The sequence below is a fragment of the Sciurus vulgaris genome, assembly GCF_902686455.1.
Source record: "Sciurus vulgaris genome assembly, chromosome: 13".
In the NCBI taxonomy this organism is placed as follows: domain Eukaryota; kingdom Metazoa; phylum Chordata; class Mammalia; order Rodentia; family Sciuridae; genus Sciurus; species Sciurus vulgaris.
Genome location: NC_136474.1, coordinates 54963992 through 54989761, shown reverse-complemented (window position 1 = coordinate 54989761; position 25770 = coordinate 54963992). Strand labels below are relative to the sequence as shown.

At 35.4% G+C, this 25770-nt stretch overlaps 1 long non-coding RNA gene across 3 annotated transcripts in view; it reads left to right on the top strand.

Annotated features, from left to right (window-relative positions):
- The first annotated feature begins 9382 nt into the window (after positions 1-9382).
- Positions 9383-25770, top strand: part of LOC306643267 — an 87836-nt gene continuing 71448 nt past the window's right edge. For all 3 annotated transcript variants that reach the window (XR_013758869.1, XR_013758870.1, XR_013758871.1), the window contains exon 1: positions 9383-9569. This is a non-coding gene — a long non-coding RNA (uncharacterized lncRNA). The remainder of the gene's footprint in view (positions 9570-25770) is intronic.

Below are 25770 nucleotides of genomic sequence, written 5' to 3'. Positions count from 1 at the left end.
ATTTCTCTGGTTACTAGAGAAGTTGAAAACTTTTTTTTTCATATATTTATTAATTGCCTGTGTGTCTTCTTCTGTAAAGTGTCTGTGCAGTTCCTTGGTCCATTTATTGATTGGGTTCTTTGTATTTTTTGTGTAATGTTTTGTAAGTTCTTTATAAATTTTGGAGATAAGTGCTCTATCTGAGGTGTATGTGGAAACGATTTTCTCCCACTCTATAGTCTCTTTTTTTTCTTAGAGGTGAACAAGAACACCAACGCAACATATCAAATTCTCTGGGACACTCTGAAAGCAGTACTAAGGAGGAAAGTTCATTGCATTGAGTTCATACATTAAAAAAATAAAAAGTCAACAACTAAATAATCTAACATTACATCTCAAAGCCCTAGAGAAAGAAGAACAGATCAACACCAAAAATAGTAGAAGTCAGGAAATAATTAAAATCAGAGCTGAAATCAAGGAAATTGAAACAAGAGAAACAATTTAAAAAATTGACAAAACAAAAAGTTGGTTCTTTGAAAAAGTAAACAAAATTGATAAACCCCTAGCCACGCTAAGGAAGAGAAGGAGAGAAAAAACTCAAATTACTAGAATTCGTGATGAAAATGGAAAGATCATGACAGACACTATTGAAATACATAATTAGAAGCTACTTTTAAAATCTGTACTCCAACAAAATAGAAAATATCAAAGATATTGACAAATTTTTAGAGACATATGATCCTCCCAAACTGAATCAGGAAGAGGTACACAATTTAAACAGATCAATTTCAAGCACCGAAATAGAAGAAGTCATCAAAAGCTTACCAACCAATAAAAGCCCAGGAGCAGATGGATTCCCAGCCAAATTCTACAAGCCTTTTAAAGAAGAACAAATACCAATACTCCTCAAAGTATTCCAGGAAATGAAAAGGAGGGAACCCTTCCAAACTCATTCTATGAAACTAGTATCACTCTGATATCAAAGTCAAACAAAATGCCTCAAGGAAATCAAACTTTAGACCAAAATCCATGATGGACATAGATGCAAAAATCCTTAACAAAATTCTGGCAAATCCCATAGAAAAACAAATTTAAAAGACATTGCACCATGACCAAGTGGGGCTTGTCCCAGGGATGCAAGTTTGGTTCAACATCCAGAAATCAATAAATGTAATTCATCACATCAATAAACTTACAGTTAAGAATCATATGATTATTTCAATTGATGCTGAGAAAGGGTTTGATAAAACACATCTCCCCTTCATGCTTAAAACACTAGAAAACTACGAATAGTAGAAACATACCTCAACATTGTATAGGCTATCTACGCTCAGCCCATGGCCAACATCATTCTAAGTGGAGAAAAACTGAAAGCTTTCAATCTAAAACCTGTAACAAGGCAAGGCTGCCCTTTTTCTTCACTTCTATTCAACATCATCCTTGAAACACTAGCCAGAGCAATTAGACAGACCAAAGAAATTAAAGGGATAAGAATAGAAAAAGAAGAACTCAAGCTGTCACTATTTGCTGATGACATGATTCTATATTTAGAGGACCCAAAAAATTCCACTAGAAAACTTTTAGAACTAATAAATGAATTCAGCAAGGTAGCAGGATATAAAATCAATATGCATAAATCTAATGTATTTCTATCATAAGTGATGAATCCTCTGAAAGAGAAATTAGGAAAACCACTCCATTCACAGTAGCCTCAAAAAAAAAAAAATTACTTGGAATCAATCTAACAAAAGAGGTAAAATACCACTACGATGAAAGCTACAGAACACTAAAGAAAGAAATTGAAGAAAACCTTAGGAGATGGAAAGATCTCCCATGTTCTTAGATAGGCAGAATTCATATTGTCAAAATGGCCATTCTACCAAAGGCTATACAGATTCAATGCAATTCCAATTAAAATAACAATGACTTTCCTCATAGTAATAGAGAAACGAATCATGAACTTCATCTGGAAGAATAAGAGACCTCTAATAACCAAAACAATCCTAAGCAGGAAAAGTGAAGCAAGAGGTATCACAATACCAGACCTTAAACTGTACTACAGAGAAGTAGTAAGAAAAATGACATGGTATTGGCACCAAAATAGACAAGCAGACCAATGGTACAGAGTAGATGATACAAAGACAAACCCACATAAGTACATTTACCTCATACTAGACAAAGGAGCCAAAAACATACAGTGGAGAAAAGATAGCCTGTTCAACAAATGGTGCTGGGAGAACTGGAAATCCATATGCAGTAAAATGAAATTAAACCCCTATCTCTCACCCTGCACAAAACTCAACTCAAAATGGATCAAGGACTTAGAAATTCAACCACAGACTCTGCACCAAATAGAAGAAAAATTAGGCCCCAATCTTCATCATGTTGGCTTAGGATCAGACTTCCTTAACAAGATTCCCAACACACAAGAAATCAAAGCAAGAATCGATAAATGGGATGGGTTCAAACTAAAAACTTTTTTCACAGCAAAGGATACAATCAATAAATAATCTTAATAAGAGTAAATGTCAATAAAATCAATAGTGAAAACCAATGAGGCAAAATTTATAGAGGTCAATTGCACTAACAACCTGAAAGGGAGATAAAGATAGAAAAAACAACAGATACAAGATATTGATCTAACAAATGAAACAAGACATATCAGTACAGGCCCTACAGACATCAAAATGACAAAAAGGTAATACCATGAACAACTCTACACCCCCAAATCAAACCATTAGATGAAATACACCAATTCTTCAAACAGGAGCAAGCACCACAACTCATTAAATATGAAATACTTTGTATGGTCCAATAACTATAAAGGAAATTGAAATCATAATTTAAAAATTCTCAAATAAGAAATCTCCAGTTTAGAATGCTTTCCCTGGAGAATTTTACCTACTCTTTGCAGAAAAAAATTAACCTCAACTTTATACAATCTCTTTCAAAAAATGGAAGAAAAAGGATCACTTATGAATTCACTTTATAAAGGTGGCCTGAAATCATAGCTAATAAATGTCAGTATGAATAAAAGAGGAAAGGAAGAAATGACAAACAATATCTTTCATGAATATCATATAAAAATCCTTAACAAAATATTAGCACACAGAATTCAGAAATATTGAAAAGGATTATATTCAAAACCAAGTAAATTTTATGGTAGGGATGCAAGATCCATTTGTTATCCAAAACTTAACCATTGCAAGGCTTTATATTAACAGACTAAAGAAGGAATATCATATTACCATGAGTTCAGGAAAACCATTTGACGAATCCCAATATCCATTATTTATGTTAAAATCTCTCAAAAATATAGTAATAAGAGGAAAGGTCCTCAACACAAAATCTGTGAAATATTTATCGATAAAAATACACTTAACTGTGAAAAATTGACTATTTTTTTCTCTAAGATTAAAAATGATGTGGGGATGTCCATATTTACCACTTTCATTCAACATAGTGCTAGAAGTATTTTTTCCCAGTGCAGTAAGATAAGAAAGGCATTTATTTTTTATCTGTAATGAAAATGGTGACACTAAAATAAAAAAAAATACGATATCATTTAAAAACCACTGAGGAAAAAAAGAAGTAAAGAAATTACTAAGTATAAATCTAAAACATATATGGGATTTGTTTGCTAAAATTTACAAAATGTTGATTAAAGAAGGCAAACTTGATCCAAATAAATAGAGATACTTAATAGATCCATTGTTCAGAAGATTCAACATAGTAAGGATGTAAATGCTTCCTGAATATGTATTCAGATTTATTGTAATCTTTTCAAAATCCTAGCAAGAAGTTCCATAGATTCAACTGGATTATTTTAAAATTTATATGAAAATACAAATGTAATTGAATAGCTAAAATTTGTTTAAAAAGACTTAGGAATCAGTCAACTTCATTTCAGGGCCATTATATAACGGTAGTTATCAAAACAATTATGTTATTAGCTGAGTTGTAAATACAAGGTCAGTGGGAAAAAACTTACATATGGAAATCAAACTATACAAATACTCCAAATCAATTCTTGACAAAAGCATAAAATTAATTCAATCAAAAAGGGAAAATTTTCAACCAATAATATTGGAATTATTAGACTTTTTAGGGGGAGTAGTCTGAGGCAGGAGGATCAAGAGTTCAAAGTCAGCGTCAGCAAAAGCAAGGTGCTAAGCAACTCAGTGAGACTCTGTCTCTAAATAAAATACAAAATAAGACCGGGATGTGGCACAGTGGTTGAGTGCCTGAGTTCAATTAGTGCCTGAGTTCAATCTCCAATATTGCCCTGACACAAAAAAGCAAGTTTTTCATATTATATGAGGATTTATTTAAAATACATCATGAACTTAAATGGAAAAAGTAAGACTAAAATTTTGGGGAAAAACTGGGAGAAATTTTTCAGTCTAGAAAAAGAGTTCTCAAATTTGACATGAATAGCAAAACTCAAAAAAAAAAAAAAAAGATTTGTTATATTACACCCAATAAAATTTTTCAGTTTTAATCTGTGAAAGACCCATTTAAAAAGATGAAAATACAAGATAAAACTGTGCAAATAAAAATTGAAAGCCACATGTGTCTAGAACATATAATGAACTTCTAAAACACAATATTAAGCAATGAAATTTAAAAAGTAAACACTGAATGTGAATGGATAGGGAAGGAAGGGAGGGAGGGAAGGGAGGGAGGGAGGGAAGGAAGGAAGGAAGGAAGGAAGGAAGGAAGGAAGGAAAGAAGGAAGGAAGGGGGGAGAGAGAGAAAGAAAGATAGAGGGAGGGAGGGCAGAGAGGGAGAGAGGGAGGGAGGGAGGGAGGGAGGGAAGGAAGGAAGGAAGGAAGGAAGGAAGGAAGGAAGGAAGGAAGGAAGGAAGGGGGGAGAGAGAGAAAGAAAGATAAAGAAAGAGGGAGGGAGGGAGGAAGAGAAAGAAAGTAAAGAAAGAAAGAAAGGAAAGAAAGAAAGAAAGAAAGAAAGAAAGAAAGAAAGAAAGAAAGAAAGAAAGAAAGAAAGAAAGAAAGAAAGAAAGAAAAAGAAAGAAAGAAAGAAAGAAAGAAAGAAAGAGAAAGAAAGAAAGAAAGAAAGAGAAAGAGAGAGAGAGAAAGAAAAGCAAACACATAAAGATATACAGCACGTTGGATATTTGGAAGAAGTGAATGATAACCACAATGATTTATCTCTACACATCTTTTAGAATAGGCAAAGTAAAAATCAGCAATAACACACAGACACACAAACACTATACAACCCTGCAATTGCACTCATACATGGTCATTATTTTCCCAGAGAAATGAGAACTCAGATTCATATGAAAACCTATGCACAATGTTTATTACAGCTTTATTTATGATAGCCCCAAATGGGAACAACCCAGATGTCCTTCAGTTGATGGATAGTTACAAACAAAATGTGATACATTTGTGCAATGCAACACTACTGAGCTGCATAAAAACAAACAAACAGACAAAAACAACAAAAGGAATTATGGAGCCACACCAAAATTTGGATGAACCTAGTCAATCACCAAAGTTCCACTGATGATTCCACATAAGTATAAAGTAGCATTCTGGAAAAACCAGTATTTTTGAAATGGAAAGACTAGTGATTGTCAGGAGCAGTGGTGGGGAAAGGAAGTAGGTGTGGTCACACAAAGCAACATGAATCTTTTTGATGGAAATATCCTGTATTTTCACTGTATCCATGTCAACATCCTAGTTATTATGCAAGATGTTATCATTAGGAAAAACTGAAGAAGGTCACATGACACTTCTGTAGAATATTAAAAAAAAAAACACATGAAGCTACAAATACTTCAAAACAAAAAGCATAATTAAGAAAATCTTTAGAAAAGCTTAATTCTGTGAAATTTTCCCATTATAGCTCTACACGTAGCATTAAATGTCAACTTACTAGCATTTTATAGACTACAGGTAAATAATTTACTCTTTGCATAATTATGAACTTTCATAGTGGATTATGAGCTCTGTGAGGTTAGTAACCATGTCTACTCTGCTCACAATTGTATTTTTTAGTGCAATCCCTAATGAACAGAAATTTCTCAGTAAATGTTTATTCGGTTATAAATTACCATTTAACAAAGCCTGTGATGTCATTAAATTTTTTTCTCGAATTCCTCTGCTCAAAAACATCACTTTATCTACTTATAATGGTCAAACTCTCTGGGAAAACCGATTTATATATATATATATATTTTTTTTTTCTCTCTTTCTAGCTGTTCCTAGAAGGTACTTCTTCCCACCATACTCCCAAATGCAGTTTTGATCCTGTGCCTTTGCACATTTTTTTTCCTAAAATGATTCTAAATATACAGTCCATGCATATAAATTGGCTGATTCTTGAAGGTTCAGCACACATCCATTTACCCATAAGATAACTTGCATTAATCTCTTCATCAGAGAATTTTGCAAGACTAATGCAAATTACAATTAAGGAATTTATTTCTCTGTGTTCCTGGTTTACTGTTGTATATTTCTTCATGATAAATTGTGTATGTGGAAAATATATGGATTACAATGGAGGTTGTGCACATTTAAGGAAAATGACACATTTCAAATAACTAAAAGTAAAGGAATCTTCATTTTTAGCTTTCCCAGTCTGAATAAATTTTAATTAATGTAAAGCTATTTTTGCAACCTATACCATTAGAAGATACAGAAGAAAGAGCATGTGTAATATTGGGGTACGCACAGGCTAGATATAGAGAACAACCTCTGTATGACTTTAGATTCAGGTAATTTGCCTTTCTTTCTTTTTCTGCATAGGATGACAGGTGGAAAGATGCTTAATACATTGCTCTATAAATGATTCTCACACAGCAATAATCTTCTTTGAGAATACTTTTTGACTCAAGAGAATGGTCCCTGTAATTTGATAGATGCTTGACTCGTAGGGAGCTTCAATGATGTTGGGACCTGGGAGAAGTAATGTAGAACAGTGGCAAGATGGTATGGTATATTGTTTGTTATTGCTATGTAATAAATTACATTCAAACTTGACAGTTTATAGAACAACATTTATCATAATATTTTCTGTAGGTCAAGCACCCTGAATGGCAAACTGCTTGTGCCTTAGGGTCTTTTACAAAGCATCAGTCAATCTACCACCAAGGGCTGTAGGCTATACTGCAGACTCAAATGGGATTTAGTTCACTCCCAGTCCTAATCATATGGGCTTTTTTTCCTTTGGATTATTGCATTGAAGGAACTCACTACAGGACCTGAACTCCTTGGTGGTTGGTGGCTCAAAGCCTCCTTTACTTTCTTTCCCTTTTTTAAAATTTTTGAAATTTATTCTCATTAGTTATACTTGACAGTAGAATGCATTATACATTTTGATAAATCATACATAAATGGAGTATAATTTCTCATTTTTCTGATTGTACATTTTGTAGGATCACATCAGTCCTGCAGTCATATATGTACATAAGGTAATAAAGTCTGTTTCACTCTACTATCCTTCCTACCTCCTTACCCCTTCCACTCCCTTCACTCCCCTCTACCTAAAGTAACTCTATTCTTCTCTAGCACTCCTTGACACATTATTGTGAATTAGCATCACATGAGAGAAAACATTCGACCTTTGGTTTTGGGGGGGTTTGGCTTATTTCACTTAGCACGATATTCTCCAGCTCCATCCATTTACCAGCAAATGCCATAATTTCATTCTTCTTTAAGGCTGAGTAATATTCCATCTCATATGTGTGTGTGTGTGTGTGTGTGTATATATATATATATATATATATATATATATATATATATCACATTTTCTTTATCCATTCATCTGTTGAAGGATGCCTAGTTTGGTTCCATAGTTTAGCTTCGTGAGTTGAGCTGCTACAAACATTGATGTGGTTGTATCATTGTAGTATGCCAATTTGATCCAGCTATCCCACTCCTCGGTTTATGTCCAAAGAACTTAAAATCAATCTCCTTCAGTTTCTTACCACATCAACCTATCACACAAGACTGCCCCATGACATGGTACCTGACTTCCCTTAAGGTAAACAGCCCAAGATAAGAGAGATAATTGATGAATAGGTAGATGATAGATGGTAGATAGATAGGTATATATAGAGAGAGATTGAAAGAACAAGCTAGAATTTGAGATAGAACCCCATCATTGAGATAACTACTTATCTTTTTTTTATCCATTCATCTGTTGTGGGGGGGTATGGAGGAATAGAGTTACTTTAGATTAGGTAGAGAAGAGGGAAGGGAGGGAAGGGGGTATGGGAGTAAGAAGGATAGTAGAATGAATCAGACATTATTACCCCATGTACATATATAACTACATGACCAGTATGATTCTACATCATGTATAACCAGAAAAATGAGAAATTATACTCCATTATATATGATGTATCAAAGTGCATTGTGCTGTCATGTATAACTAATTAAAACAAATAAATTTTTTTTTAAAAACTACTTATCATATGTGATAATCCTGGTTGGATGACATGATTATAACATTTCTAATAAACTCAGAGACAAGGATATTCTCTGGTGCTTGGACAAGCTTACTGCTCACCCAAAATTAGCTCAAGGAAGGAGGCAAGAAGAATACAGGGTTCTTTCGTATCAATTCCCTCATGTTAGTGAGCTGCAGAAGTTGCCCTACTGAATGCTGAAGAGTCATAGGTGTTTAACTAGATAGACTCTGAACTATTTACTATCAGCACCAGAGGCAATATAAGATGATAGGAAAACACCAGCTGTCAGAGGCCACAGAGGAATGACAACGAATATGTCATACATTGTCTCAACCACAAAAGTAGATGGCCCCTTGTCTTGCTTGGACAAAGAACAACTGTGCAGAATTCCTGAGGAAGCTGGAATGAAAAACATACAAACTTGAACAATGACTAAGATAATAGATCTTGAATTTAGTTGACTGTTTTCTGAGAGAATCTGATATTGTATTACTGAAAGGCGAATAAAAGTTATTGGTTTAGGCTAATTTTACAGGTGGTTCTAAAAAAGATAACCCTTCTGTTGAGGAATAAAGTAGGAATGAAAAAATTCACTTGTAAGAAATATTTTTTAATTTTTAAAAGCAGCTGGGGTGACTTCAGTTAGCATACCAGATTTTGCCATTTGCTTGCATTAAAACCTTATGATTTACCAATATTCTTGCCAGTCTCCCACCCACTATGTACGCATTTACATCTGTCTTGATCTCCCTTTGCAAAGTCTAACTCTGCATTTTTCCAAATTTTCTCTTCTTATCACTACCTTCACTTAACTTTTTAGTTAAAAAATCTGTTAAAATTAGTAAAAGATCAACTCAGGTCACTTTCTGTGTTTTCATCCCAAAGCATGACCTCCGTGCACCCAGAGTCACTTCAGGTAACTTTTTAAAGAAATATAAATAACTCCACTTACTGGAACTGACCAATTCTATGTCTGGGATGGTGTGGAAGCAGCTGGAGAATTCACTGAGCCTGAATGAGATCTCGATTCAATTGTTCCTGTTGCCACATCTGATGATGAAAATCTCTGTGTACCTCTTGTCTTCCTGTTTCTACTGGAAAAGTTCTTGCCTGAATTAGCTTCCAGAAGAGTTCTGCTTCTGAGTGTCTGGTGAGTCATGAGGAATCAGGGGGCTCTAAGCAGAGCTCTGCAAGTCATTATCCTGCTTCATTTTTTGAAAATGTATGAATCTTCTCTTCTTTATCTACTGCCTGCTCTTATTCTATTTGTCCACCCATGGTAGATTTTTTTTAAAGTTTTATTTTATTATTAATTGGCACACAACAGTTGAATACATATATGTATAGGTATGTGTGCACATTATGTAACAATCAAACCTAAATGATTAGCACATCAAACACCACAAATATTTATCATTTCTTGGTGGTGAGACATTCAAAATCTTCTCTTTTAGCTATTTTGAAATAAGACATAGATTATTATAAATTATAATTACTCTCCTATGCAATAGAACATGAGAATTTTTCCCTGCTATCTAAATGTAACTTTTTACCCAGTTACCGTTCTCTCCCCATGATTCTCTCACTGTACTCTCCCCAGTCTCTGGTAACTGCTGTTTTACTCTATTTCTATAAGATTGACTGTTTTAGATTCTACCCATGCTGTGATGATTCAGTATTACTCTTCCTGTGTCTGGTTTATTTCACTTAACATAAGATCCTCCAGGTCCATCCGTGTCACAAATGGGATTTCATCTTTTGTGTGGCCAAATTATTTTCCATCTTATATACCCATAACACACTTTTTCAGCCATTCCTTGACTGATGGGCACTTAAGTTGATTTTATATATTGACCATTGTGAAATGTGATGCAGTAAATATGAAAGTACAGCTATTTCATCAACATGCTGATTTCATTTGCTTTGAGGGTATACCCAGTAGTGGGGTTGTTGGATCACAAGATAGTTCTATTTTTTTTTTAATTTTTGAGGAAGATCTTTACTGTTTTCCATAATGTCTGTACAAATTTACATGCCCACCAAATGTGTGTAAGAGTTCTTTTCTTCTTTACATTCTTACCAACATTTTTAAACTTTTGTCTTTGTGATAATTGCCATTAAAACTGGAGTGACGTGATATCTCACTGTAATTTTGATTTGCAATTCCCTGATGATTAGTATTGTTGAGAATTTTTTCATGCACTTGCTGGCCATTTTATGTTTTGCTGAGAAATAGCTCTTCAAGTTTTTACCTATTTTGGATGGGATTGTTATTATTACTCCCTAATCAGTTGTTTTGAGTTCCTTATGTATTCTGGATATTAACCCATTATCAGATGTATACTTTGCACATATTTTCTCCCTTGCCACAGGTTATCTCTTTTCTCTGTAATTGTTTCATTTTCTGTGCAGAAGCTTTTTTGTTTGATATAATCTTATTTATCTATTTTTTTTTAATTTGTTGCCTGTGCTTTGGGGATCCTTTTCAAAATATTCTTCCCTAGTTTAATGTCTTCAAGCATTTCTCTGTTTTCTTCTAGTGGTTTCATAGTATCAAGTCTCACATTTATGTCTTTAATCCAGTTTGAGTTGATTTTTGTAACTAGTGAAAGTTAGGAATCTATTTTCATGCTCCTGCAAGTAAATATTCAATTTTCAGCACCATTTATTAAAGAGATTCTTCTTTCACCAGTGCATGTTCTTGTCTCCTTTGTCAAAAATCAGTTTGTTATAGATGTTTTGGTTTGTTTCTGAGTTTTTTATTCTGTTACATTAGCAGGTGTGTCTGTTTTTATGCCAAGAAGGCTCTGCTATTTTGATTATGGTAGCTTTGTAGTTTGTTTTGTTTTGTTTTTAAATCAGGTAGTGTGATCCCTCCAGCTGTTTTATTTATTTATTTAGCTCAAGATTTCAGATTTCTTTGGGTATTTGCAGTCAGTAGTGCTTCCATCTGAATTTTATGATGATTTTTTCTAGTTCTGTGAAGAATGTCATTGAAGGGACTGCATTGAACATGTAGATTGCTTTGTGTAGAATCGACTTTTTAACAATCCTAATTCTTCCAGTTGATGAATATTGGATATCTTTTCATTGCTTTATGCCTTCTTCAAATTCTTTCCTAAAGTCTTTGTGGTATTACTTTAGAGATCTTTCACCTCTTGGTTAAATTTATTTATAAGTATTTTACTATACCTATTGTAAATAGGATTGCTTTTATGGTTCATCAGAAAGCTTGCTAAGGGTATATAGAAATGCTATTAATTTCTGTATGTTGATTTTGTAACTTACTCCTTTAACAATTTGTTTATTAGATCTAATAGTATTTTTTTTTTTTTTTTGGTGGAAACTTTAGAATTTCTCTACATAACAGGTCATCAGAATACAGAAAACAGGCATACCTGTCTTGTTCTAGATCTTGGAGGAAAAGTTTTCAACTTTTTTTTTCCATTCAGTATGATTTTAGCTGTGGGTTTGTCATTATGACCTTTATTGGATAGAGGTATATTCCTTCCATACAAAATTTGTTGAAAGTTCTTAAATTAGCTAAGCTCTCAATGAATATTTCCCATTTTAGTTCAGTTTTTAATGCTTGGTGCATTCATATTTTCTGATCTAAAACATTACTTGTAGTTGACTGCACTTCTCTCTGGACTAGAGTTTAGAATAGAAGATATTTTATTATCACTTCCCTTTAATTAAATAAATGGTTTAGCTCATTTTATGTTCTATCTTTTCTTTATACCCTTAAATAAAAATTAGGTTCATTTTCCCTACTAGAACTAGCATGATTAAAAATATGTATTCTTTTTTTATTTTTTTTTTTATACATAAGGGAGTTTATTAAGCAAACAGAGTGACTCCCTGCAGGGTAAGAGAGATAATGAGAGGAAAAGAGAAAGGGCCCGTGCTAGAGAGAATGGAAAGCCAGGAGGATAGAGAAAAGTGAGGAGGACAGACAGAAGGATGGGAAAAGATGGCAGGGAAGCTATGGTAGACAGTTGAATTCTGCTGGGCTAACAGGGACCAGTATCGGAGAAGGATACTTGCAAGCTGACTGATGAACCAATAGTTAGCTAGGACTTTCACAGATTGACAAATGGTTGGGAGTCGGGGAAAATGGCTGCACTGGAAAGGTCAGGCAGAGCAGCTTTATACATTACATTCCCCAGTTTCTGTTTTTATAAGAAAATCTTTTGCTCTCCAGTTCTTTCTGAAGCCCTCTCTCTCCTTCCTAAGTGACCGGGTCTGGTTTTGCAGGTGAGATGTAAAAAGTCCATTCTTCTTCCAGACTTCCAAAGGCAGATGATTTTTATGAACTTCATTTCCTCGAATTGACTGATCCCCTATTTCTACACTAACTGCCTGTCCCCAATTCTGACTTCATTCACCCCTCTAATTCTAGGAACTCCTTTGCTGTAGGGAAGGGGGGGTTGTGACCGCTCTGGCTTCTTCGAGTTGAAAGGGGGCAGCGTGAGGCAAGCCATTTGGAGTTCTCTTTTTAGAAATTGGGTAAATTGAGGGTCCATGGTAGAAGTCTGGTTGGGGAAGAGCAGGTTGTAAAGGCATCTGGGGATGGGTGCTTCTATGAGAGAAGAACAAAAACACATGAGTACTGAAAATGGGATTGATACAATATAAATGTTGCAGAATCTGGAACATGACAATGCATATCATAAAGATGACAGAAGTCAATAATTCCTCACCAGGGGGTGGAAGAACTGAGAAGTTGTTCCCATAACAAGGCATGGCAAATGCTGGAAAGGACAAGGCCTTTATTTGGGAACTTTAACATTGTCCAGGTTATCAGGAATGTGAACACAACATTTAGTAGAGTTACTAGCAAACATAGATTAAGCCTACCTGTGTCTGTAGGCCTTAAACTGACTAAAAACTTCTGACTCTGGCAGTTTCTCTTGATAGTTATTAGGCACATTTGCTTAAGAATCTCTCTTTTGTAGCTTTTAGTCTTTATTCTAGTGGGCTAACACAAGTGTACATCTTAAGTTACATTTAAGTATTATTTCTTTTAAATGCCCAAGAATGGCTATATTTTGGTTTTAACTGTTTTGCTAGATGTTTAAGATCAAGTTGGTCAAAGTGACCTGTTCCTGTCTGTTAAAGAGTCAGCTGAGTTCCCACAGGGCCACTCATAAAGAACTTAAGAACAGCTTCTTAGCTCCATTAGTGGCATTGGTTAGGCAGGGTCTTCTTGATGAGGTGGCTCCCCTTGGAAGCATTAGGGGTGCCTTCCTTTTTCAGTGCAGGTGCACTGAGTGACTTTTCCTCTAGTGGCCTCGGCAATATCCTTGGTCAGGAGGTTGTGTGACCCAGAGTTGCAAAGATCCTTAGAGAAGTCCTCTTGTTCCTTGAGTTCAGGCTGACTTTGAGGGCAAGAGCCAAATATGGACTTTTCTTGACCTCTGTATTTAATCTCAATCTCTACGTTTGATCTTAACCATCAAGCAAGTCAGTCTCACCAGGTATAAAGTAAGAGTACTGGGCTTTAGCTTCAATGTCTATAAATTTACAGTTATTTACCCCCTTTTATCTAATTGGGGTTTACATTATATGGTGTTCGCTCTTGAAGCAGTACTTCTGCAAAATATTGATCAGGCAACAATTAGAGTTTACAAGGAAAATACAAAATGGAATCACCAACAGTAAAACATTCAGTTTGTGCAATAGCTATTTTGAATTTTGGCTGAGTTCCTGTTTTAGATCACAGTAATCTTTACAACAAACATCAGACTTTTGAACACAACTTTAAATGAGTTAAAATATGACTTACTTTGGAGCCATTCTGATGTGCAGCAGAGTAGTGAGGCACAGCCTTATCTCAGATAAGGCGGGGCTTATCCTAAAGCTAATTTTTTCCTCTTTTGCCATGACCAGCATGACCAAATTCTCAAGTTCAGTGAGGGGCAAAGGAATATTAGAAAATAAAGGTTTATAAACACAGATTTTGAAGATTAAGCTGAGATTAGATGGAACTCTGTTCTCTGATGGAAATGCAGATTTAAAGAGTTATGTCAGCAATCTTTATATATGTGCAATGTTAGGTTCCAAAGTTACTGTAAGGTAGGCAGGAACCAGAGAAGGGAGCTGATGAAACACTGGTTATCTAGTAAAAGAATTCCTTCCTGCCCAGGAGCTGTGTGCCTGAGATCAATGTACTGCCACAGCAGTTAGGCATCTTGTGCCCCTGCACAGGAGCACTCCCAGGCACCAGGCATGCCACAGCCATGAGGTCATCAGAGTCCCCAATCTCAGTCACTGTTGTCCCATTTTTGCTACTGCACATTACACTCTTTCTTAAATGTCATTTTAAGAAGTTTACATATATTGACTCCTGAGTCTATATGAACATTAGTTAACACAATTTAATATTATATCTAAAACATGAATCAAAGAAAGGCTGAGAGAGCTTTTAAGTTTCCTTTTGTGTGGCAAAGTGATAAAATGCTTTCATGCTTAACCTTTAAACAATTCAGGCTCTCAATAACTTTTAGAAATACATTTAACAAATTTTACATATACCCTATTGATGACAGGTTCTATAATAGAACATTAAATGATAGGTTTACCATTACAGATAAGTTTAATTTGGAGAATAGCAGCTTGATAAATTTTCTGCTTTAAAGGCTTGTATACCTGGAAAATATGAACCTATTTAATATACAAAGAATAATGTTTTAAAGTATGTTACTCCATGGAATAACTTTGTAAATTAATTAGATGTCTCTAACAAACACATTTGAGTAATCCCATACATGTTTACTCTAATTCACTCATCTTATTGTAGAAAAACCAAGATATACAAGTGTAACAACAGTATTTGCTCTTTCCTGCTGAAGAAAAGTCCTAGAAAAATTGATGTTAGACATTTTATAAACATCAATATTTTATTAATGTGACCATCTAGAGACTTGTGGGTTAATTTTAAAGACATTTTACTTCTATTAGTTTATCCAATTTAAATTGAACCTTTTTAAATCACGTGAATTAAAAATGTTTGGATCCATTTTTAAAATTTTAATTTTTATGTGCACTTATATTTAACACAAAAGCAAAGGCCTCGTAGTATTTATCTCCATTGCAATGTAACAGATGTTCAAAAATAACTCTAAAGTTGGATAAAAAGAACTGATCAAAAATCATTAACCTAGGTATGTAGGATCAAAATTGTGAGCTCAAAAATATAGCATTTAAGAAAAACAAAAGTCTTAGAAGAAGAATGATAATGGTCATTAATTATAGCATGAGAAAATGAGAAGGAGAGAAAAGGTGAAAGGGAGAAAAGTATTCTGAGTTGTAGCCCAGGAGAAATTTAAAATGGACACTTTTTTTTTCCTTGGGTTTGAAACTGGTCTCCCACTGCGCCTTCCTCCAGTAGGAAAGGGAAGTTGGCAAGCCAGATCCACAACTTCGGGATAAGGATTGGCTATAAAGGCTGGGTCGGTTGGGCTGGGGCGTAAAGCGGGGCTGGGCGTGCGCCAAGGCTGGACTGGGCGTTGCCACCTCCTCCATCCCGGGGCACCTCCCGACCGGGCCGCCCCACGGCCCAACTTTCCACCCCAACCCTGCGTGGCTCCCCTTTTCGCCCTCTTCTTCCCCCCCCCCCATTTCCATTTCAATGTAAGCCTTGACTGAGATCTGAATCTGAAAGGGGCTAAAATGTTCTAGCAGAAAATTGTCAAACAAGTATCTCCCACTACATGTGGGGAAAGGGGCTGCTTATATTATATGGAGAAGTAGGGGAAGACGGAGAAGTAGGGTCTGGAGGCGCTTGAGCCTACAGGAAGAGCCAAGAAGCAAGAAAGAAGAGACTAGAAGATAAGGAATCCCTTTCCATCTGCCCGCTCGCTCACAGAAGCTGTGTGCCATTACACAAATGGATTTTGATGGCCTTAAGTACCGGGGGTCAGACGAAGCATTCCCAGGGTTGAGTCTGCCAGATTGGAGGACCCAGATTCCATGGTGGGGACTGATACAACCAAGTCTGTGGCCAGGGTGTCCCGAGGCCAGAGTACTGGGCTGGAGATGAGGGGCAGCACATTGATTGTGTCGTCACACAAACATCAATGTGGGGCCAGGCAAAAGCCGAGAAGAGTTGAGGACCTGATATCAGGGTTTTCGAGTGGGAATGCGAGTACGAGATGAGCCTCAACCCTTAGAGAGATCTCCACCATAGAATCAGGAATCCACCGGGCAAATAAGACCGACTATAGGGGCCAGCCATAACTATAAAAGTTGTGGCTGGGCCCCCACCCCTTAACCGCCTCGAGGGTATAAACCGGCCTAGGGGACTCACCAACCTGAAGTCCAGTGATCAATGCAGAATGGAAGGTGGAGCTGTGTCCCAGGGCATTGGGGCATCAGATGGTGTTCCACTCACTTAAGAGACAGTGGAAGATCCCATCCCACAACATGGCACCACTGTAAGGAAATCCCACAGAACCACGCCGGACACGGGAAATCATATAAGGGAGTTTATTAAGCAAACAGAGTGTCTCCCTGAAGGGTAAGAGAGAAAGTGAGAGGAAAAGAGAAAGGGTGTGCGCTAGAGAGAATGGAAAGCCAGGAGGATAGAAAAAATTGAGGAGGACAGACAGAAGGATGGGAAAAGATCAAAAATATGTATTCTTACTCTCTACATGTGGTGTTGACCCTTTTATTGGATAAACTTTTAACAAAACATAGCTTATATACTCAACACTCACTTTAGACATCCTGAGACATATGCAGCATGTCAACTAAGATCTTGACCTCACTGTATAACATAAGTAGTTTGTATATATTTGTAGCCTAACTTTTTTTTAATACCTTGCTTGATATAATTCTTAAACAAAGGTATGTAAAAGTTTCATAAGCCATTGCTTTAAAGTAGTAGAAGATAGCTGAAAAATATAAAAACATATTTTTGTGGCATTCAGAAACCACTTCTTGGGACATAGGATAAATGTCATATTTCTCATTTACATTCAATGATTGAAGATTTTTCTCCTTTTATTTTTATCTGAATTAGTTTTTTGCTTTTCCTATTTTTGTCCTTATGGAAACGTATTGACACCATAGTACAATGAAATATTTTGAATTCTTGAACAAAGAATCCCAAATCTGTTTGATCCTTGCCTAGCATGAATTAACTGTATGACCTGGACTCAAGTTTCTGAAACTGTCTGAGCCTCACTTTACTCACCCATAATTGATTGTAATAATATTTATACTTATTTACACATTAGAATTAAATACAATGAGTAGCAGGTGTCCAAGGAATGATAGCTGTTATAGTTCTTGATCTTGTAAAATGAATAGATCAATTTGGTTACCAAATAAGAATATCTACTACTTAAGTCATTTTACATAATTTAAAAATCAGATATATGCAATAGTATTTCAAGATTCATTCATGCTACTGCTCTGTTATGCAGAGAACATGTAACCACTTTATTTTGACTATAACTAATGTAATCCTGCAAAGCTATTTCATGACATGTCTGAATTGATCCAGACAGTAGACAAAATATTCCTGGGTGGGCTTAACTATTCAACATTTGCTCCTTTTTTGGAGCTCTTGTTCTTTCTTCAGTAATTCACAACTCCTCTGAAGTTCTTCCTTTCTTGTCTCCTTGATTACTTACTCCTTGTCCACTCACCTATTAAATGATGGCTCTTCAAGACTTGATTCTTAGCTTCCTCTCTTCCCAGTATGCAGTTTCTTCCAATTATATGAACTTAGCTTTGTCATTTCATTACTGACTGTTCTCCATTCAGTTCCTCAATGTTTTCTCCTAATCTGGAGCCCACATTCTTAATATTTCCTCTTGAAACTTAATCTGCATATTTCTCAATGCAGCATTCCAGTAATCTAAACTGTGATGTTCTCCTCTAAGCTCTCCTCCTCCCCAATTTTTAAAAATGGCACCATGATGTGTTCAACTTCTGTCAGAAAATTGAAAGTCACAATTTATGTGTTGCTGTCTTGCAACATCTACATTAAATCAATTGTCATATTTGCTTCTAATTCCAGTGCTGTTCTCACAGTCTAATCTGTCACACTCTCACATAGCTGAATGTAAAGGCTTACGTTCCCTCCAATTATTTTAAAGGAATGTTTGTCATTGAATTTTGAAACATTAAAGATATGCTTTGATGTAGGAGAATAATTAAACAATAAAAAAACTCAAGGTTTTTGGGTTTTCTTATTTTTCAAAACATAAAAGTCCTCTCCATTTTCTGTTTCATGTGGAGCCAAGATTTCTGTATCAGCTGTTGGCTTGTGGGGAAAGGAATGAGGTTTCTCCTATTGTCCTTTAGGTGGGTGGGCTTGTTCTCCCTAAAGTACCAAAACATGTGTCATTAGAAACCATGACTGTAATTTCTCTTTCAGCACCATTGATTTTGTAATGTGGAAAATTCTTGGCAGATTTTGGCAAGAGGACATCTATCAAATCTAATTTTTATGAGATGAGGGGATTTTATTTGTTATTAATCTTGGGAAACAATTGAAAGAATATAAATTATGAACTATTATCCAGTGCAAAGCTAATCCAAAAGCATGTTTGCAATTTTATCAATATATTATTTTCAGAGTCCCCATCAGAATTCTTTGAAAAGAAAAAATTCAGTCTATAACAGGAAATGATTGTTTGGCTAAATTGTTTTCCATGCAACTGACTTAAATTGAACTGACTAAATTGGTGTCATTCTTGCTGGTTTGATAATAGTTAATGCCCAAATAGCATTTCCTTGTTACTCTCCTAAGCACTTTATGCACACTAACCTATTTAATCATCACAAAAACCTCAGGAGATGAGTACTAGTCTTACTTTCATTTCACAGAATAGAAAACTGACACACAAAATAGATTAATGATTTTAAGGACAAACTATTAGCATGTGGAAGAACTGGAATTCAGAATGAGCCTGTCTGTCCTAAGAGTCCAAGCGTTTACACATAATACTGCACTTTTTTTTTTTTTTTTTTTTTGCTCTTAATGTATCAGATTTGAAGATTTAAAACTTATGATCCAAAAATTCTCTTTAAACTTTTAAAATGGAGATTCGATGTGGTAAATTAAGTTCAGATTTAATTAACATTTACTAAGCACCAATGATGTGCAAGCACGGCTAGATATTTCCATGCACAGTTATCAGTCTAACCCTAGACTTTAAGATCAGCTCATTTTTTTAATACTATGACATATAATGACATATAGTTTTTTATTTTTACAGACTGCACTTTGATTCATTGTACACAAATGGGATACAACTTTCGTTTCTATAGTTGTACATGATGTAGATTCACACATGTACATCAGGTAATGATGTCTGTCTCGTTCCACCATCTTTCATAACCCCACTTCCTACCCATCGCATTTCCCTCCACGTAATACAAAGTTTAATGCTGCATTCTTGATACAACTCCATTTTCTGTGTCTTTCACAGAAATTTACATGTCACTTTTGCTAACATTTGGGCTTAAATATATACTTCATAAAACACAAGTGTGTCTGGTAGAAAATTGATTTGATTTGCAGATATTACGGTACAGAGTTCATGCCTCCCCATCGGCACTATGACTTTATTTTCTGCAGAGCTGACAGTTACTCAGCATTATTTTTTAACGTGCCTTAGAGATAACTAGAATGAAAAGTCTAAATCTATATATCTATATCTATGCATTTTATTTCTTTTTACTTTAAGTCAGACCAATGTCAAATATAAAGCATTTCTTTAAATTACTCTAACTTAAACAATCTTATTTTTTCCAGTCTTTAAAATTCTATACTTAGGAAATATTATTGAATCAATGGTTTGAGCTAATACATAGGAGTGGTATCTTTTTGCCATGTTGAGAGTTGATAACTGAATCAGGGAAATTAGAAAGCCCGTATGTTCTATCCAAAACATAGCAAATCAGCAAATGACATTTTCAATGTTCTAAAATCCTGATTATTGTTTAAAACTCAAATAACAAATTAATTGAAATAAAAATATATTCTCTGCAACCTCTATAACTAATTCTATGAAGTTGAATAATTGTGAATATCTAGACTAATCATCATTGTTTACATAGGAAATTAAAACAGATTATCATAATAAACTATCTGCTAACTATCTTGAATTGATGATTAAGTGGGAACTATAACCATACGTTACTCATCTGTGGGCAAGGTTATATGAATATTCTTAGACAACCTAAAGGGTAATGAATAGATGCTCATCTAGACCAGCCTCTTTCTCCTGCAATAAATGCCTATAGACTGCTTTAATAAAATATTAAAAATGATGTTTCAGTGACTGGGAGTTAGATGAGAGCAAATTCATCTATTTGCAGAGTGATCAAAATCAGTCCTCATGTAGCATGAAATGACAGCAAAAAGGAGATCATCCAAGTGTTTAAATATTATTATTGGGGTTTGAGGATCAGATGATTAATAATAGGTGGAATAGAAAATCAAAGTTTGTCCTCTTCTAAATATATTAATGCAATGAATTGTAAAGTTAATGTTTAATAATTGCTATAATAAGCCAACTATCTTTAAAATGATTTTATCAAGATTAATATACTCTCTCAGCAGTCCTGGTCCATTGGATTTCCAGGCCTGTGAACTCCATGTAAATGCTTAATTTTTAGCCTTCATAAAAGAATTGAAGGTAATGTAAAATGTACTAAAGATCAAACAAACTTTTTGAAGGTTGAGAATGAGACACCCAGAAACTTGGTATGCAAGAATTTAGGGGGGAAAACAAACAAAGAAAATAAAAAAGCACTTAGAAGTCTTGGAATCCTCCTCACATTTCACAGCGGCAATTGTGTGTTGCCTTACAGAGTAAAGAGTGAGAGAAAGGAAATATCACAGGAGAATGTGAGTAGGGAGCACCGTAGACACATAAGGAAGAGAATTAATGTATCATTTTCTCAATTCTAGTTCCTCTTCATTTCTTTTATTAACCACCTGACTTCAGCGAGTAACCTAAAAAAATTCATTGTGCATATAAATGGCAAATTTAAAATGATTTTAATAGCTGTTAATATTAAATAAAGCTATAAAATATAGTATTATACCTATGTGGGTATATTAAGACACTTCTAGGGTAATCATTCACTAGTTCTATGCCCTATTTCGTGACAAAACTCTAGAAAGCCAGAGAAAGAATAAAACAGTCAAATTTATAATTAAGATTACCTAGTATCCTTTTCAAGACTGAAACTATAAGTGTGGCAAGATAATATTTCAGAAATATCTTGGCCCTGCTTCTTGAAACAGGTGAAAAACAAGAAACAAAGATAGGGGAAGAAAGAAGGGATAAAGTAGGAACAGCAAGTTTTTCTGTCATTAAAAGCAAGTATATTTGGAATCTGACATAGAATTAAGTCTCAGATTCATAACTCTTAGTTTGTGAACTGAGGAAGTTAATTAATCTTTCTGTGCTTTGGTGTTCCAGTCCGTAAACTGGAAATGAAACATAGCTTTGCTTCCTAGGTGATCACAGAGTCTCTGGCATATCATGAGTCCCATTCATTCTTTTTATTATCTTTATTCCTGTTCTCAGACTTCGGCTCTTCTCTACTCTTCCTCCCCTCACCTGCACAAGTTAATAATCCTCACTGCGTGTTTTGAATTAGGGCATCCACAACTCCAGAAAGCCAGTCATATTTCCTTCTGTGTCACTGATGCGCCCCTGGCTCTATCTAACCCTGGGAGCCTATATATCAGCATATAAGTATTTTTTCAAGGAATTCAGAAAAATAACTCTGATTAAACAACTGTTGTACTATTGAGATTAAGAGGCACTTGATCTTATTTTCCCCAACTATAACGTTATTATAATTGCCCTAATAGGTATTTTTGTGACCCCGTTACAGGACTCCCTCTGAAATTCTGCAAGAATAATGTTACTCTATAATATATATATAGTCTTTCTCTAGAGCTCAACATAAACCTTTATCTCTAGTCAAAGGACAGCCCCACAATATGCTTTTCACACTATACCCAAGACTGTCTCAGGTTGTGGCATGTGGTCTGGCCAACTGAAGATTTTCTTCCATTCCCATATGATTCTTAATCAGTTTGTACAGTCCATCTTTCCCAGGAACCAATTTGAGATTGTTGATCTTTTCCTTTCCTACTGAATTTTTGTTAGCAAATATCCTGCTTTTACCATCCTCAAATAACTTCATGTGAGTTGAGCTGTTCAGTTTTCCAAGTTTTAGGGGAAGGCAAAACCAAGATCAACTTTAGAAAGACCCCAGATATGCACCTTCTGCTTATCTATACTTACTTTAAAAGTCCAGGACTACCTCCACTTGTTAGGAAAAAGAAATGTTCTCAATAACCTCACAGAATTTTGTGTAATAATATGCTGTTAGTTTGTTTAGAAACTAAAAAATCTCATCCTTAAGGCTTTTATTACTCTGAATTCTGGTGCTTGATCTTATTCTGGTGCTTGATCTTTGCTTTCTGTGACCAGATAATCAGGGTTGGATTTGGAAACCAACAAACGAATCTTTAATTAGTAAATCAGTCACATTCTCAAACAAATGAAATGGAACTGAATGTTCCTAGATGCAAAAATGTGGGAGGAGACTAAACACTGATCCAGATAACATGCCCTCAGGAATTGCTGAAGTATGATAAATTATTTAAAAGCTATATAAAAAAAATTTCTCAAATTTAACTTTATCTTCTTAATTAAATAATACTTTCAGGTAGAGACAATGTTACATACTTCCATATTCTTGCCATGGTGAGTAAATTACAAGCATTAAATATATTCTTCTCAATTAACTCCTCAAATTGCTGAAGTGGCACAGACCTACATTCCCAGCAACTCCAGAGGCTGAGGCAGGAGGATCACAAATTGGAGGCCATCCTCAGCAATTTAGCAAGTCCCTATCTCAAAGTTTAAAAAATGGAAAGGATTTGGGCTATAACACAGTAATAAAATGCCTTTGAATTCAAACCCCAATACCAAAATTGGGAAAAAGAAAAAAAATAATTTATCTTTATTACAGGATAGTTAAGTTATAATCCATTCCTGAGGTTGCTTTATTAGCAGAAACTTATTCTATTAGCCAAAATAGGTTTCATAATGATACAGAAACAAGGGATCGTCATCTGTCAGGGTTTTATATAATAATGACAGGAAATATAGGGCCTGTTATAAGTCCATCACAGAATGCCATGGCTCTGGTCTGTGTTATCTTCTCTCTAGGACAGAGGCCACTGTCCCAGCTCCTAGGTAGCATGTTGCCAGTCTTGACAGAGAGCAAAAAGCATGATACAATGCATGCTGGCCTTAAAGCTTCTGCTGAGAACAACTCCTATTACTTTAACCAGGGCAATCACACAGCACACATGAGCTCTGTAGGATGGGGATGCATCTTAGATTGGGTTCCCCAAAACACACTCTGCAAGTGGTTAATTAAGAATGAAATTATGGCATTTGCTGCTAAATGGATGGAGTTAGAGAATATCATGCTAAGCAAAATAAGGCAAACCCAAAAAAACAAAGGCCTAATGTTCTCTCTGATATGCAAATGCTAATTCAAAATAAGTGGGAGATAGGGAAGAATAGAATTGCTTTATATTAGGTAGAGGGAACTGAAGGGAGGGGAAGGGGGTTTGGGGGTAGGAAGGATAGTAGAGTGAAACAGACTTGATTACCTCATGTACGCGTATGACTGCATGACAGATGTGATCCTACAATATGTATAATCAGAAAAATGAGAGATTACACTTGATTTATGTATGACCTATCAAAATGCATAAATGCATTCTACTGTCGTGTACAACTAATTAGAACAAATAAAAAAAGAAAAAGAATGAATTGCCTGGGAGCCCAAGGACATAGCAGGGGAATACAGTCAGGCATGACAGCTCTGAGGAAGAAGAGCAGGGAGGTTAGGCGTCCACCCCACACCACAAGAGACGTCTGGTGCACAGATTCCTCTTTTCACTGGAGCTCAGGAGGATGGGCAGTCGCATTCCTTCACCCCACAAGCATTAGTTCAGACTATAGGAGAGGTACCTCAAACTCTCCAAACTGGTGAGGCCAGTGTTTTCCAAGAACAATGGATGGTACTGCAATTGCAATTTCAGGTGTTGTCCTTGAGATCACCTAAGAGGTGTGAGGGGCAGTACTCAGAAAGGTAAAATGGGTTCTAAAGAAATATCCAAGGATGCTTTGCACTTTTGTTAACTGCTGGAAAAATACAAAATCATCCTGATGAGGAATTAAAGGGAAGATTATTGAACATGAGTGAACAGCAATCTACTGGCATCAACATAGACTCACAAATATTTCTCTTCCCCCGACACAGCTGAACATTGCAAAAGTCCCATCCAGTCCAAAGTACAAGAGCTGAATGATTGGACACACGATACAATAATAACCTATATAATTGGATATTTGAGTCTTGCAGTTTCTTCCATTTGTCTGCACTTGCATGCCCCTTTCTAATTGCAGGTCCTTTCAGTCTAAAGGTTTCCTATTGAAGAGTCAGGCCCAACCTCATTTTTCCTAGCCTCTGGTTTCTGAGCCGCCTGGGAGTTTCTCCTGGATTCATTATAAACCATTCATGGGTTTTAGCTAAGAGTACACTAGGAAAACTCTTAATATTTTCATTGTCTGAGGTTTTCACTCAAAAGGCCCATCCATTTACTTGTACTGATTAGATGAAGATCAGCAGCACTGTTCAATTCTGCAAGCCCCTGAATTTCCTAGCCCTCACAATGTTCATTTATTTGTTTGTAAACAGACCAATTTTTTTTCTTTTTATTTCTGAGATCATTTCTTTGTTACATTGCCTTTTTTAAAAAGCATCCAATAGAAACTAACATGTTACAAGCAGTCTCTTTTCCAACTCATTTTTACCTACCATAATAAGCTCATTAGGGACATTATTTACCTTTCACTTTATCGCAAATAATATTCTTCTACTAAAATCTTTCCTATATCATAACATTAATGACCATTTCCCTAGCTTCAGATAACATGTTTTTCACTGCCCAAAGCCCAGTTTCCAAAGCCAGTGCCATATAGATTTTATTTTTGTTGTTGCAGCATCCCATTTCTATTTTTGATTCCTATATTTTTAAGGATAAGTAGATTATGGTACAGTTACAAATGAGCCCCAAATCTTAACATTTTAAAATAAAAATGCACATTTATTTTTTATGCACCTTTGGTTAGCTGAGGATCTGATTCATTTTTTTCTTTGATTCAGGTATTGATAATGGTTCATTTGATTAACATTCAGGATCCATTAGCCCCCACGCCCAAACAGTATGACTATGCTTGAGTTCAACAGAGCAGGAGGATAGAATTTCCCATAGGTCTGAG